This window comes from Vitis riparia, chromosome 18 (genome assembly GCF_004353265.1).
Source record: "Vitis riparia cultivar Riparia Gloire de Montpellier isolate 1030 chromosome 18, EGFV_Vit.rip_1.0, whole genome shotgun sequence".
Classification (NCBI taxonomy): Eukaryota; Viridiplantae; Streptophyta; class Magnoliopsida; order Vitales; family Vitaceae; genus Vitis; species Vitis riparia.
This window is the reverse complement of record NC_048448.1, coordinates 19,373,486-19,390,973: the sequence shown is the minus strand read 5'-3', so window position 1 is coordinate 19,390,973 and position 17,488 is coordinate 19,373,486. Positions and strand designations below refer to the sequence as shown.

The window sequence follows — 17,488 nt, the reverse complement described above, 5'->3', positions numbered from 1 at the left end:
TTACCCCCTAAGGGTAAGAAAAATACATAATAAATTTAAATGAATGCAAAATCATATTGATGATATCTGTTAATAATAATAATGATAATAATTCGTTAAAAATAATAACAATGATAATAATCCGTTGACAATAATAATAATAATAATAATAATAATAATAATAATAATAATAGTAATAATAATAATAATTATGGTAATGATAATAATCAATAATAATAATAATAATAATAATAATAATAACAATAATAATAATAATAATAATTAATAATAATAATAATAATTAATAATAATAATAATCCATCAAGCCCAAGTCCATAAGCCCAAACCCACTAATAAACTCCATCTTCATCAAGCCCAATCCATTAAGCCCAAGTCCATGTCCTATTTATTAAAAAAAAAAAAAAGCCCAACTCCATCAAGCCCAAATCCATCAAGCTCAAGCCCAAATCCTCATCTTCTTCCTTGCTTGTTCCTCTCCCTCCGTGCCTGGCTTCAGCACCAGCACCAGCCAGCACCAGCACTAGCCAACACCAGCCAGCACCAGCACCAGCCAGCACCAGCCAGCAGCCAGCACCAGCCAGCACCAGCACCAGCCAGCACCAGCCAGCACCAGCACCAGCCAGCACCAGCACCAGCCAGCACCAACCAGCAGCCAGCATCAGCCAGCACCAGCACCAGCCAGCTTCGAAAAATTTTCAGAATCCTCTTGAGCGCCAGAAAAACTCATTTCTCCTCTCTTACAGTCCTGAACATGGGCTCATATGAAAACCAATGACCATGCCAATCCAAACTTATTTTCGGTCCAAATACATTCAAGTGACCATCATCATCCAAATTAGGTGCATCCAAAGTTTTCTTAAAGAATGATACACAGTCCAAAGCCATTCACAGTTAAGCACATGCGAGCATAAAAGCGCAAGGGATGAAATGGCTAAAACAGAGCAAAGATAAGAGACTCAAGAAACTATCAGGCACAACCTCGTTTCATGAGTGATGAACAAAATGGCAGCTGGTGGAATGAGCATTAAGCTTTTAGGTATTTAATCAAACATCAAACTCGAAGAAAGCAAAAGCATACCTCAGTCATTTGAGGGAGAAAACAGAGAAAACCAGAGAAAAGGCAAAACGAAGCACATATCTTAACAAACCCATTAAACCATGCCTAAGCACGATGATGTCAAAAGAGGAAAATAAAGAAAATACGGAGTGAAAGTGCTCATAATCGCCATACCTGAATCCTCAAGCGAAGATCATACAACTTGCCTTCTACTCGCTCTTTTCCTCTCTGTTTTTTTTTCTCTTCCGGAAACCATCCCCCCTCCTCACAACCCTTTTCCCCTTTTTTCTCTGGCTATGACCCGTCTTTGAAGTCCCAAAGACTCCTCCAGATCTCTTACTCAACCCCTCCAAACTCCTGCTTTTTGATCTTTTTTTAGAGAAAATCCAGAGAAGCGCCAAAAAACCCCTTTTTTTCCCTCTCTTCTCCTTGTTCCAGCCAGCTTTTTCTGTCACCCTTTTCCTTCCTTTCTTTTCAGTCGTCCTCGGGTCTGTCTTTCTCTTTCCTTTTACTTCCAGCCGTCCTCGGGTGGATCAAGAAAGCTGAAAGAAAAGCAATGAGAAAAGAAAAAAACAACAAGAATAATAATAAAAAAAAACCCACCTCTGCCCCCAGTTCAGGGGGTCTACAGTAATATCTAATTTTTTTAACAAATATAGAGACTAAAATTGTACCTTAAGTTTTAAAACATGTCTATATAATTAAGAAATTGATACATATATAGCGTTATAAATTTAAATTTTGTCCTCTATCTAATATAAGATATAACAAATATCTGTCAAACTCAAAATGTAAATATAAATAAAAAATTATTTAGTTTGGAATAAGTCCCAATAAGGAGTTTTGGTTCTAATTTAAATTTATAACTAGGGTTTTTATTTTTATTTTTAAAAATCAAAATATTATTTTAAATTGATTTTTAAAAATAAAATAGTTTGGTTTAAACAACAACAATTTTAATAACTTATATTTTATTTGCTCAAATAATTAATTTGACCTAAAGTTCCTTAATTGGACAGTGCACCTTAAAATCTTTCTTCACTAAAGAATATATTTATTATTCTATTTTAAAAATAATAATTTTAAGTAAAGAAATATCGAAAAATTTCGGCGACGATTGTCGGCTGGCTCCTTCGTCACCATTATCGGTGGAAATTTCGGTAATTTTTCGGAAATATCGGTGATATTTCCGTATTTATCGGTATTTTTAGTCGGGAAATTTCCCGATATTTCCTACACGTCCAGTCCAGGCACAATAAGATGCTATTTGGTAATCTGATCATGATTTGCAGGCAAAGGTTGTGTTCTTCAGTGGATTTAGGGTTCGTGAAGTTTAAATCCAGTGGCATAAAAGCAAAGAGACCCCTAGAACAGATCCAGAAAACACAGGGAGCAAAATAAAAAGCAATACCTGCGAGGATTGAGAGTGGCAGAGGAAAATAGGGCCTTTTTAGGGATTCTCTCGTCTGGAGGGCAACTTCAGAAAAGGGCTTCTTGATGCCTCGAGTGAGAGAAGTGCTGGCCTTTTTGAGTTTTAGATTTAATATATATATATATATATATATATATATATATATATATATATATATAAAAGGAAACAAATCATGAGAACAATTTTCCTCCATATAAATAATTATTAATTATTAATTATCCATCTTAATTTTTATTAAATCAAAACCGTGGCTTGGGTTCAATCCTGCTACCATTGGGTACTCTTTCATAATATATATTTAATTTAAATTTGTTAAGGTTCATCAGTAAAAAAAATCTAATTCTAATTATTTTATTTTAAATTATATTTAATTGATTAATAAAAATATAAAAATCAATTTTATAATTTTTTAATAAGTCTTTTTTTATATTATTTATATGATAATTAAATATGAATATTAAAAAAAAATCATATATGTATCATCATTTATTTCACACTATTAAATATATTTGAATTAAATAAATTATAATTTTAATATTAAATGTATCATAATTTATCTTATTAATCTCATTCTAAAAAAATTAACTTCACTTTTAAATTTTTTATATTTATCTTTTTAATTTTGAATGTTTTTATTTTAAAATATTAAAAATATAAATTTATTTAAAAAATTAAAATATAAATAATAATGATAATAATAAAGTTTTAATATTTTATAAATTAAAAATAATTTGATAAGATAAATAATAAATTATATATTAAGACCGATATATGCATATAAATATTTATTTTCATAATAATATTTATGTCAATTACATTTACAACATAATTTTAAAATGTAATAACCCATCATTGAATTGGAAAAGTTACCAGTTTGGTCGGACCAACGGGTGACGTCATAAATATATATTTTATATATTATTAATTTTTTAAAAAATTAATAAATAAAAATAATAAATTTTATCTAAATTTTGACAGTATCTATTATGTTTGTTAAGTTTTTTTACAAAAATTTTTACTTGTAGATGTCAATCAACCAAATATTTTTAATAATTTCAATAAATTAAAATTTCAAGGTGCAATAAATAAAACAAAAATAAAAAATTGAATATTAAACATATCACTACAATAAATTAAATATAAAACATCAAAATTAAATTATGATGCCAGGGGGGTGCTGCTGGCAGGACGATCGAATTTGCAGCATGTTGGGGGCCGAGTGGGGAGGCTTTTCAGTGGGCGCGGAGGGGGGGATTAGGGCGGGGTTCCTAGTTCTGAGGGGGTGCTACCAACGGGACGACGCTCCAGGCGACAGCGGAGATGCCAACCGCACAGGGAAGGGGCAAGGAAAATGAGTTGCTTGGTCCGAAGGGAACCGACCAATTCGTCCGATTCGCCGATCGGACCGCTAGTTCTAGCAGTCCAATTCTGGTTCAATTGCTTTATGATCCAATTGGTCGGATCGGACTAGAATTGTGACCGACTGATGGTCGAACCGGCCGGTTCAGTCTGGTTTTTAAAACCTTGTTAAAATGTGAATTTTTATTTATTTTATAATTATTTATAGTTTTTTCAAATATTTGATATTTTTGTCAAAATATCCATGGATATTTCCAAAAAATTTGATATATCTATAAAATCCAAAAATTGTTTACCGATATGTCAAACCTTAGGGTGGCGGACAAAAAAGAACAAAGTCATTATTCTTATCCTATTTGTCTTTGTTACTAAAACATGTTAACACAAAATATGGGGAAAATAAAAAATTACCATCAAATCGAATTTACCATATTTTTATTATAATATATTAAAGTTGAATTAAATTATTATAATATATATTTTTTATTATAATAAAGGAAAACTATATTATAATATATTAATATTTCTATAAAATAGAAAAAATCAATCAAATAAAATCAAATCTTCGTTAAGACCTATTTAATATTGGAACTTACTTTTCCCTTCTTTTTATTTTTGTTTTCTCTTCATTTTTTTTCATATAATTATTATCCTAATTTATTTTATCTCAATATATGTAAAAGTTTTTTTGTTTTAATATGAAATGTTTCTAATAGAACCAAATTTTTATAATTTTATATTTGAAATTTTGTTAAATAATTTTCTTAAGTAGGTTCTCTTTGGTTTCAATTTTGAAAATTTGAAAACCTTTTATCTTTATACCAAATTATATATTGTTTAATATTTTTTTGGATAAAATATAGTTTTCTCTAACTATTTACGTTGAAAGACTTTATTATTTAAGTTGACTTATTATAAATTTTGACAATATTATAAAATTTAAATTGAATTAAAATTATATTATATTTAAAAATATAATGTATTAATGAAACATAAAAAGAGAAACTTTAGAATTTAAAATAGGCAATTAAGAGAAACCACGTCTAAGCATGTAAAGTATTTCCTTTTCAATATTTAATTAATTCTCGTTTTATTCAAATATTTTATTAGGAGATAGATTGACTTTACAAAGTTGATTGGAATTAATATTTTTTTCAAGATTGAATTTCTTTTGGTTAGTCTTCTCTTTCCTTTTATTGATATTCTTTACTTATTGTAAGTCTTCCTATAATTGAGATTTTTCACCATATTAAACCATATAATAATTAATTATAGTTAGTTTTTATATTATTAGCTAACGTTCAATACATATAAATAGAGAATCACCTATAAGAAAAAAAGAGATGTGAGAATAATTTTTTAAAAAAAAGTTCTCTTTTTTTGATTGCTTTCTCTTCATCTTTCTTTCAAGTTTTTCAGTGGTTTCACACTCAAATTTTAGTGAAAAACTACAACCAAAATTTTAAGGCAAAAGAGATGGCCAAATCAAGGAGTTTCGGGTCATTTTTCCTTGCAATGGTTGTCATATTGTCCCTAGGTTGGTTTTTATTTGTATCACTTATATAAATAATTTTTCTTTCATCCATCTTCCAAACTTCCATAATTTTTAATTGTAAGTTTAGGTTTTTAAATATTATAATAGAATAATTTTTAAATCTTTGAATTCAAAATTGTAGATTCTGTTTATTGAATAATTTTCATATGATTTCCAATAGATATGATTATTCAATGAAGATATATTTCATATTAATTTTACTTAGAAAACATGTAGAAAAAAAAATTTATTAAAATAAATATTTTTAAATAATTGATTATGTATATATGTATGCGCATTTGTAGAAAAGAAGTTCTAGAAATTATGTAACAAATTTTAGGAATGACACTAATAAGTCAATTGATTATAATGCATGTCATATTGATGAGTTTTGCTATTCATGTTTTCAGTTTGCAAGGAAGTGGTTAGTCAACAAGATGGAAGGTGTTGTAAAGATCACCCAGAACTTGGACATTGTGCTCTTGGCAAAGATGATGATCCAAATGGTGGAAAATGTTGGACATACTGTATCACAGAATGTTCAAAGGGTGGCTTGTGCAAAAAATTAGCTGGTGGTCGTCATGTTTGTCATTGTTATTGTTGATCATATGTTGCATATGAGTATAACATGAATAATATCGATCTATAGTATCAATAAAGTTTATAAATAATAACTTTGATTATATTCTTCTTTCAGTGGATGTCTTTTGTTTAATTTTATTGTTATTGTTATTATTAATATATGAAAACACACTATTGTTACCCTCTTCTTCTTCATTTAAATATTTTCATTCTCCAAAGTCTATTGGATTAAAATTTAAGAAATTCAATTCAAAGTTACAAATTGTTTGCCAAAAAAACAAAAAGAAAGAAAGAAAGAAAGAGAATAGTATATTATAAACTAATAATTAACCGAGTTATTATTACTAAACATCTTATTGATGTACTATTCAACTTCAACCTTTACAATTTTCTATCTAATGTTTGGCTTAAGAGGACAACATAATACCAAAATCTATATATTATAAACACTTTGTTTTGAGATTTTTTATTTTGTATTCTTTTAGAATAATAGAGAAAGAGGTGTTTTCAGATAACATCTTTTAGTTGTTTTATGTTAGTTTTCATCTGTTTTTATGGGGGTTGTTTTAAAAAATAACTATAGAAACATGTAGAATGATTTAAAATAAAATATCAGATATAAAAATTATTTTTCAAACATATTTATAATATTAAAAGTAGATTAAAAATATTTTAGGTTTTCAAACTTTTTTTTTTTGCTACAAAAACTGTTTTTTAAAAACTATTTTCGAAAATAGTTACCAAATAGGCCTTGATTTTTTTTTTCAAAAACACTTTTTCGGTTAAAAACATTTCTAAGAATTACCGCTAAAATAATTCTAAATTTTTTATAATATTATAAAATTTACATTGAATTGAAATTTTATTAGAATTAAAAAGAATAATGTATTAATGAAATATGAAAAGAGAAAGTTTAGATTTTAAAAAAGGTAAATAAAGTTCCAAAGTAATGAATAAATAAATAAATTATTGAGAAATCTTTATATATATATATATATATAAAGAATGTTATATATTAAAGAAATATGGAAAAAGAATATTGAGAGAAAAATAGATGGTTTAGAGTGTAGGATAATTAATAAGGAAAAATATATATATATATTAAAAATATCAAAGAAATATATAATGCATGAAAACATTTTTTAATATGATAAAGATTATGTTAAGGAAGGAAAAATTTACAAAAATATTTTTTATATATAGGACATACAAGCAATTTTTAATATGTGAAAAAGTTATTTTAGAGAAGAAAAATCCTACACACACTTGATTTTTCAAAAATTTCTATCAAGTTTAGATTATTGGTAATAGATGTGGAGTAGCATAGATATAGATATAGGTATGGTACGTGCTTAAATTTCAAATTAGAAAAAACTTTAGAAAGAGAAAGAAAGTGCATAGAAGTAAAAAACGGTTTCATTATTAATTTTTTATTTCTCACTAAATGTAGTTAGTATTTATTACAAATAACTTTCCTCATTCCAACTTTCTTCAATTAAACCTAATTTATTTTTCTATTTTTTTAAAATTTTAAATAGTTTTATTTGAGTGACTAATAATTTTTCTTCTCAATTCACATTAAATTATTATTATTTAAAATTTTATTTGTTAATTTATTTATTGAATTTTTTTAATAATTTATTTTACTTTTCTTTAAATACTCATAATCTTAAATATTTATGTGTGGTTATTCTTCAAATTAGAAACTTATTTATACATATTTTTTTAACTCTTAATTTCTTTTTAGGAATGTTGAGAGTTATGCCCAATAGAAAAATGAAAAGATGTATGAATGTACACAATTCAGAGAGTAAAAAAATGACATTTCTATATCTATCTGTTTTATTAAAAAGAGAATTTTCTTTTCTAATTTATTTATTTCTCTATAACACCACTTTTATTTATTTTATTTTTATTTTTATGTTTCTTATATTCAAACATTGTTATAATAAACGAATTGTGATATTTGAACTAATATTTTAGAATTTTAAAAGAAAAAATTTTACCTCCTTGAAAATGGGTTTCAAATTTAAAAAAAAATAAAAAATAGAATTGTAATGTTTTATTGGATTAAAAATTAATAATGTTTTAACTTAGTTTCTATTTGTCCTTATTTTTCTTTTTTTTTTCTTTTCCCCTATTTTTAAAATTTAGCTCTTTTGTTGTAAATATTTTGAGTTGGAATTAATGATAGTCTTAAAAGTTTAAAAAATGTTAATTAAAATATTATAACTTTTTCATGAAAAATTCCTATCAGTTAAGAATAAAAAAAAAAAAGTTTTTGTTTCTTCTATGATGGAAGAAATCTTGATGGAGCAGTTTGAACAAGAAAATCCACATTACTTTTTGTTATTGATGTTTTAGGTTTATATAGAGATAAAGTTGCTAATAGTTCTTAATAGCTTATGGTAACGGTTTCTTCTGCTAACAACTTTTCAATTTGAGACTTCTCAATTGTCTAACATCTTGGATCTGAACTGGTGCATATCTGTTGATGTGTTTCTTGATGGTTATCATATGATTCTTTTCTCTACCTAAAATTTATTTATTTCTTTAAACTAGTAAAGACTATGATTTTATGATATTAAATATATTTTTTAATTTAATATTCATATTAGTTGACATTTAACTATCATACTAATAATTTTGAATTTTTGTGTAATGCACAGGCATTATGTCACGCCCCAAAGCCCACTCCAGGACATGATGATTATTTCACACCTCAAGTCCAAAGGCTCAAAGTGGAAATGATACAAACATTCGTATTGTAACTGAAAATTTACCAATTACCAAATTCCTCTCCAGAGTAGTAGGACAAAATTCTAAAATCTCAAAGTATCAACTTTAAAAAAGACTAATACATCAACCAAAGTGTTATTGTCCAAATAACTCCAAACTCAAAATAATTCCAACTAGAATTAAGTTTTAACATTTAAACAATCTCCAAAATAAAAAGAGTTTAAACAAATGTCCTAATAAAGCCAAATTTCCCTCCTAACAGTCACTCCTCGCTTGAACTGAGGTTACTTGAAAGATTATCAACAAATGGGATAAGCTCAAAGCCCAATAAGGAATATTAATATAGTTTCATGGATCAAACAGTTTCAATTATGCGTTCAAATAGGAGATATAACATATACTTATTTTCATAAAAAACTTTTGAGTTCAAAATACTAATATATTCAAACTTTTCAACAAAACTTTCTCATATCCATTTTAAAACAATTTCTCATCAAAACCAAATCAAATGCATTCAAAATCGGAAGATATTGAATTGGTTGGTTAATTTATTATTGAGGTTATTGGGTTGGTTACATTGGTGGTTATGGTTGTTATAACTATAACCAATTATTGTTATCCTTAACTTCTCTTAGGATATCTTTGATTGATTTGTTGGGATTGTTGTTGAGTTTGTTAGTTTGGTTATTATGGTGGTTATCATTATTATTTCTAACATATTTCAACATATATTATTAATTTTGGATATCAATTACCATAAAAATAAGATTTTTATTGGGGTAAATCCTATTTGAATATCCAGTTCTCCTTATAACATTTTGGATAAAAAAAGTGATCATAATTTACAAATATTTTTTTAAAAATTTTAAAATCACTCATTTACCCCTTCTCGATATTCTTTATTGGACTTTCAATTATTCAAGGGGTATTCATAGCAATACCCATATTTTTTCATCATGTAATAGGCCACACAGATTATAATAATACCATGTTGGTAGGGCCCAACTTTGCTACCACCAAGTCAACCCATTTATAGTCATGGTTTAGGCCCACATGGTAATTTTTGGTCCATGTGGTTTCCTAAGAAAATTGAAGAAAAAAATGAAATTACTGATAATAAATCCATAAGCCTAATGGAGAATTAATAACGTACCAAAGTATGGAACACAAATTAGGGCAGGAAAGTGGTTGTTGTAGTGGTGCCCTTTTGTTAGTAGAAAACCCAAATGGGGGGCCACATATGACCTACTTGGTTCTCCTCTCCCCCAAACTCCTATCACATCTAGCCTTAAGCAACCAAACATTGCAGCCATTCTTCATGTGTTTTTTCTTCCCTCTTCTCTCCAACTTCCACACAAATCTACACATTAATGCTAGATTAAAGGGATTGATTTTGGAAATTATTAGGGCAGGAAAAGATTGATATAATTAGAATCAACACATTTTTCATTGATTGATTAATCATATTTGAATTAAATTTGTATTTATATAACCCATTTAATAAATAAATTCTTTTTCAATCGACTTATATAACACAAATTGACCTATATAATAATCATGTTGATTAACTTGTTTATAAGCATAATTTGTTGAATCATATTTGACTTGTTTAAAAGACCAATTAAATCATAAACAAGTCAGGTTAAAAAGTTAAACATAATGACTCGAATAAATTCTAATTCGACTCTATTATTACAATGGCGATCAGGTTTTGAGTGAGTGGAAAAACCTTGATGATAATAGGGTTGTTTTGAGGTTCAACCATTATTGAAAAAAAAAAGAAAAGAATAATACTAGATTTTGTGTTTGCTTATTGAAGCTTTTTGTGACTGATACCATAAATGAACAAGATTTTATATATATATATATATATATATATATATATATATATATATATATATATATATATATATATATATATATGATGAAGTTAGTTTTGTAATGTTTCGTAATTTCTAAAATCTTTTGCCTAAAATGCAAGAAAACAAACTTCAACACAAATGCAATTATAAATTGGTTCCTATACACATTAACATATTGATGGGTTTCGTTATTCATGTTTTTAGTTTGTAAGGAAGTTGTTAGCTAACAAGATGAAAAATATTGCAAAGATCATCCTGAACTTGGTCATTGTGTTATTGGAAAAAATGATGATTCAAATGATGAAAAATGTTGGACATTTTGTACAACGGAATGTTCAAAAGGAGGCATTTGCAAAAAATTATATAAGGTCCTATTTATCATTGTTATTATTGATGATGCATATGCTCTATCTTTAAATAATATCAATAATACATCTATAATATCAATAAAATTTATGATTAATTAATAATTACCACCTTCTTCGTATTGAAGGATGTTTTTTGTTCTAGTTGGTATTGTTGTTATCATTATTATTTAGTCTCTTTTTTATTTAGATATTATTATCTATCGAACTAAAGTATTAGGAGTTTAATTCAAAGATATGAGTTGTTTGTAGAAAATAATAAATAAAATATAATGAAGCATCGGTTAACTTGACTTATCTTTGCATGTTTGGTTTAAAAGGACAACAGAATTCTCAAATCCATGGAATTTTCCTTTCTCTCTCATTCATTTAATCCCTATAATTTTTTGTTTTATAAAATTCATCCATGTAAAGTTGCCATCCTACTTTCTCTCAATTTTATTATTTATTTATCTTTGTGAGGTTAATTAAATTAAATTTTTTAAAAATAATTATATGCAAAGGAGAAACAAATGCATTCCAAGACAATTTTGAATTCTAAATTATTTTTACAAGTTACTAGACTAATTCAATGCATCAAATCTCACATGATTTTATGGATTTGTCAACAAACTCAATGTTTGATGTTGAGTGTGGTATAAAAGGATTTTGGGTAAAATGGGTGATGGGAAAAATATTTCAGTATGCCATAAACATAATTGTTCTAGAGTTTTTCACCTACCTAATATGGATTTTGAGAAAAAAAAAAAAAAGAAAAACAATGGGATGAAAATTGATATGCATGATAATATTTTTTACCTTTGATAATAATTTGTAAAATTTTCAAACATATTTAATCATAAAGTGATGATCCATATAATTTATGTATAATTATTTTTATTTAACAATATTCATAACTTTATTTTCAATTTTGTTTTTCCTTATATTTAATAAGTATAAGGAAGATATAAAAAAACTTATTAAAAAAAAATGTAATATCTCATTTTGTTAGCAAATATGGAAACTAAAGTTTATACCCTCACAATTTTAAAATATGTCTACATAGTTAAGGAGCTTATACATGTATATGAATTTGAATTTTTTCCTCTATCTAATATAAGATATAACAAATACTATCAAACTCAAAATGTAAATATAAATGAAAAATTATTTAGTTTGGAAAAAGTCTCAATAAGGAGTTTTGGTTCTAATTTAAATTTAAAACTAGGGTTTTTATTTTTATTTTTTTAAAATATAATTTTAAATTGATTTTTAAAAATAAAATAATTTGGTTTAAACAATAATTTTAATAACTTATATTTTATTTGCTCAAATGATTAATTTGACCTAAAATTCCTTAATTGGACAATTCACCTTAAAATCTTTATTCATTAAAGAATATATTTATTATTCTATTTTAAAAGTATGTGTTATTTTAAAAATAATAATTTCCAGTAAAGAAATCTTCAATTTGAATAGAAAAAATCATTAGGTGGCAGACCAAAAAGACACCAAGTCATTCTATTCTTATCCTATTTGTCTTTGTTACTAGGACGTGTTAACATAAAATCTGGGAAAAATAAAAAATTACCATCAAATCGAATTTACCATATTTTTATTTTAAGTATAAGAAATATTAACGTTGAATTAAATTATTATAATAAAGGAAAACTATATTATAATATATTAATATTTCCATAAAATAGAAAAATAAAATAAAATAAAATAAAATCTTGTTGAGACCTATTTAATTTTCGAACTTCCTTTTTCTTTTTCTTTTTTTATTTTTTTCTTCATTTTTTTTTTCATATAATTATTATCCTAATTTATTTTTCATTATCTTAATATATGTAAAAGTTTTTGTTTTAGTATGAAATGTTTCTAATAGAACGGAATTTTTATAATTTTATATTTGAAATTTTGTTAAATAATTTTCTTAAGTAGGTGCTATTTGGTTTCAATTTTGAAAATTTGGAAATCTTTTTGTGGACCTTGATGTGAGAATTTTTTTATTTATTTGGTTTTCCACATATATTTCCTTATAATCATATTTAATAATTTATTTTATTCATCCCCGAGGCCTCTTCATAGAACTTGATAGACCTTTCCAGATCACCTACACGAAACATTACTCGACAGAGTGGTTCAGACGTTGGGCCTCTTTGGAATGGCCCAACAACTCTGAGACTTCTTCTCCACACCTAACTACCAAGTTTTCCATCTCCACAAGGTTGGCTAGTGCTACCTCACTCATGAGGATTTGTCGACAAACAAGAATGCTGGTGGAAATCACAAGGATTGTCTGAATCTGGGCTTGAACAGCTCTCAGCCTATTGAGGTTAAGCTTAAGTGTTTCAGGTAAAGATTCCAGTGCTATACCAGATATCCTGCTTACTAGCTTCAACAATCTCTGGTTTCCAGCTCCGAGGAGCTACATTGCAGATTTTATCCCTCACTTCCAGCATGAGTTCAACAACCCGATCATAGTTGGGCTCATCATCTTTCATAGATTTCATAATACCATCCCAAAAAGCCTTCTCCATTGTTACTTTCTAAAGTACTCCCATTTACACCATGATTTCTTGCATTGCCTTCAGCAGACCCTCGGGCACCAGAAAAATCTCCTCAAAGCAAGAGCATTCTTTCTCGCTCAAGTGGTCCGCTAACTTCCCCTGTTCCATAAAAGGAGGTACCAGTGGTATCGGCAACGCAAGTGAATGCTTGCAAAGATGCACTTCCGACAACCCGAAATTGAATTCCGAGGGCGCGTTTACAATCATATCCCACCTTGAGCGTGTTTTCTTCACAAACATCCAAATAGATCCTGCAAACTACCTCTGTAAATGATAATCCGGATTTTCAAATTTTATATCAAGCCATGCATGGGACCGGCAGATGGAGAGCCATTTTATTGCCTGAGACAACTGGACTTCCTCGGATTCTTGCGGGTCTAGCTGAAATGATCTCCAAATGGATATAGGATGGGTATGGTGATGGGTGATAAACTAGTGATGGTGGGATTAAGCAAAAATGGAATTTAAATATAAACCGAAAACATAGTTGCAAGCATCTTACAGAGAAACCAATACAAAGCCAAACCAATCCCAACCAAACCAAATAAATAGTTGGAACAAACATGTAATCCTCAACGCCCACTCTCAGTCAACACGAAAATGCTAAAAAAAAATCAATAGAAAATGGAGCAAAATAGTGAAGAGAATCGGAAACAAGAAAAACCTATAAGCTTCCAGCTCCCTTTCTCAAGCTCTCCCCAAAAAGTCTCGTCCGTTCCTTCCCCCCTTCCAGCTTTTCTTTCTTCCCCTATAAGCTTCCACCCGTTGCCGTTAAGTCTTCCTATAATAGAAAATTTTCACCATATTAAACCATATACAGTTGTAATTAATTATAGTTAGTTTTGATATTATTAGCTAACGTTCAATACATATAAATAGAGAATCACCTATAAGAAAAAAATAGATGTGAGAATAATTTTTTTAAAAAAACTTCTCTCTTTTCGGTTGCTTTCTCTTCATCTTTCTTTCAAGTTTTTCAGTGGTTTCATACTCAAATTTTAGTGAAAAACTACAACCAAATTTTTAAGGCGAAAAAGATGGCCAAATCAAGGAGTTTCGGGTCATTTTTCCTTGCAATGGTTGTCATATTGTCCCTAGGTTGGTTTTTATATATACCACTTATATAAATAATTTTTCTTTTATCCATCTTTCAAACTTCCATTATTTTAATTGTAAGTTTAGGCTTTTTAATATTATAATAGAATGATTTTTAAATCTTTGATTTCAAAATTGTAGATTCCGTTTATTGAATAATTTTCATATGATTTCCATTAGATATGATTATTCAATGAAGATATATTTCATATTAATTTTACTTAGAAAACATGTAGAAAACAAAATTGTATTAAAATAAATATTTTTTAATAATTGATGATGTATATATATGTATGCGCATTTGTAGAAAAGAAGTTCTAGAAATTATGTAACAAATTTTAATAATGACACTAATAAGTCAATTGATTATAATGCATGTCATATTAATGAGTTTTGCTATTCATGTTTTCAGTTTGCAAGGAAGTGGTTAGTCAACAAGATGGAAGGTGTTGCAAAGATCACCCAAAACTTGGACACTGTGCTCCTGGCAAAGATGATGATCCAAATGGTGGAAAATGTTGGACATACTGTATCACAGAATGTTCAAAGGGCGGCTTGTGCAAAAAATTATCTGGTGGTCGTCATGTTTGTCATTGTTATTGTTGATCATATGCTGCATATGAGTATAATATGAATAATATCAATCTATAATATGAATAAAGTTTATAAATAATAACTTTGATTATATTATATATTCTTTTAGTGGATGTCTTTTGTTTAATTTTGTTGTTGTTGTTATTATTAATATATGAAAACACACTAATGTTACTCTCTTCTTCTTCATTTAAATCTTTTCATTCTCCAAAGTCTATTGGATTAAAATTTAAGAAATTCAATTCAAAGTTACAAATTGTTTGCCAAAAAAAAAAAACCAAAAAAACGAAAGAAAGAAAGAGAATAGTATATTATAAACTAATAATTAACCGAGTTATTATTACTAAACATATTATTAATGTACTATTTTACCAATTCAACTTCAACCTTTACAATTTTCTATCTAATGTTTGGTTTAAGAGGACAACATAATGCCCAAATCTATATATTATAAACACTTTGTTTTGAGATTTTTATTTCGTGTTCTTTTAGAATAATAGAGAAAGATATGTTTTTAGATAACATTTTTTAGTTGTTTTATGTTAGTTTTCACCTATTTTATGGGGGGTGTTTTAAAAAATAACTATAGAAACATGTAGAATGATTTAAAATAAAATATTAGATATAAAAATTATTTTTAAAACATATTAATAATATTAAAAGTATATTAAAAACATTTAAGTTTTTCAAACAATTTTTTTCTGCAAAAACATTCTCAAAAACTGGTTTTTAAAAACTATTTTCAAAAATAGTTACCAAATAGGGCTTTGATTTTTTTTTTCAAAAACACTTTTTAGGTTAAAAACATTTCTAAGAATCACTACTAAAAGAATTCTAATTTTTTTTATAATATTATAAAATTTATATTGAATTGAAATTTTATTAGAATTAAAAAGAATAATGTATTAATGAAATATGAAAGGAGAAAGTTTAGATTTTAAAAAAGGTAAATAAAGTTCCAAAGTAATTAATAAATAAATAAATTATTTAGAATTATATATATATATATATATATAAAGAATGTTATATATTAAAGAAATATGGAAAAGAATGTTGAGAGAAAAATAGATGGTTTACAGTTTAGGATAATTAATAAGGAAAAGAATATATATATTAAAAATATCAAAGAAATATGTAATGCATGAAAATATTTTTTAATATGAGAAAGAGTATGTTAAGGAAGGAAAAATTTACAAAAATATTTTTTATATATAGGACATACAAGCAATTTTTAATATGTGAAAAAGTTATATTGGAGAAGAACAATCCTACACACACTTGATTTTTCAAAAATTTCTATAAACTTTAGATTATTGGTAATGGATATGGAGTAGCATAGATATAGATATAGGTATGGTACGTGCTTAAATTTCAAATTAGAAAAAAAAAATTAGAAAGAGAAAGAAAGTGCATAGAAGTAAAAAACGGTTTCCATTATTAATTTTTTATTTCTCACTAAATGTGGTTAGTTTTTATTAAAAATAACTTTCCTCATCCCAACTTTCTTCAATTAAACCTAATTTATTTTTCTATTTTTTTTTAAATTTTAAATAGTTTTGTTTAAGAGACTAATAATTTTTCTTCTCAATTCACATTAAAATATTATTATTTAAAATTTTATTTGTTAATTTATTTATTGAAATTTTTAATTATTTATTTTACTTTTCTTTAAATCCTCATAATCTTAAATATTTATGTGTGATTATTCTTCAAATTAGAAACTTATTTATACATTTTTTTTAACTCTTAATTTCTTTTTAGGAATGTTGAGAGTTATGCCCAATAGAAAAATGAAAAGATGTATGAATGTACACAATTAAGAGAGTAAAAAATTGATATTTCTATATCTATCTGTTTTATTAAAAAGAGAATTTTCTTTTTTAATTTATGTATTTCTCTATAACACCACTTTTATTTTTATTTTTGTGTTTCTTATTTTCAAACATTGTTATAATAAACGAATTGTGATATTTGAACTAATATTTTAGAATTTTAAAAGAAAAAATGTTACGTCCTTGAAAATGGGTTTCAAATTAAAAAAAAAAAGGAAAAGAAAATAGAAATGTAAAGTTTTTTTTGATTAAAAATTAATAACGTTTTAACTTAGTTTCTATTTGTCTTTATTTTTCATTTTTTTTTTCTTTTCCCCTATTTTAAAATTTTAGCTCTTTTATTGTATATATTTTGAGTTGGAATTAATGATAGTCTTAAAAGTTTTAAAAATGTTAATTAAAATATTATAATTTTTTCATGAAAAATTCCTATCAGTTAAGAACCAAAAAAAAAAAAGTTTTTGTTTCTTCTATGATGCGAGAAA

The 17,488-nt window shown here is 26.3% G+C and overlaps 1 long non-coding RNA gene across 1 annotated transcript; it reads right to left on the bottom strand.

The window, feature by feature from the left end:
• Window positions 1-987: 987 nt before the first annotated feature.
• LOC117906488 lies at window positions 988-2,509 on the bottom strand. Its single transcript, XR_004649833.1, has 2 exons — window positions 2,469-2,509; window positions 988-1,599 (listed from the first exon to the last, which is right to left on the bottom strand). It is a non-coding gene; the product is annotated as an uncharacterized LOC117906488 (long non-coding RNA).
• Between the last annotated feature and the right edge of the window lie 14,979 nt (window positions 2,510-17,488).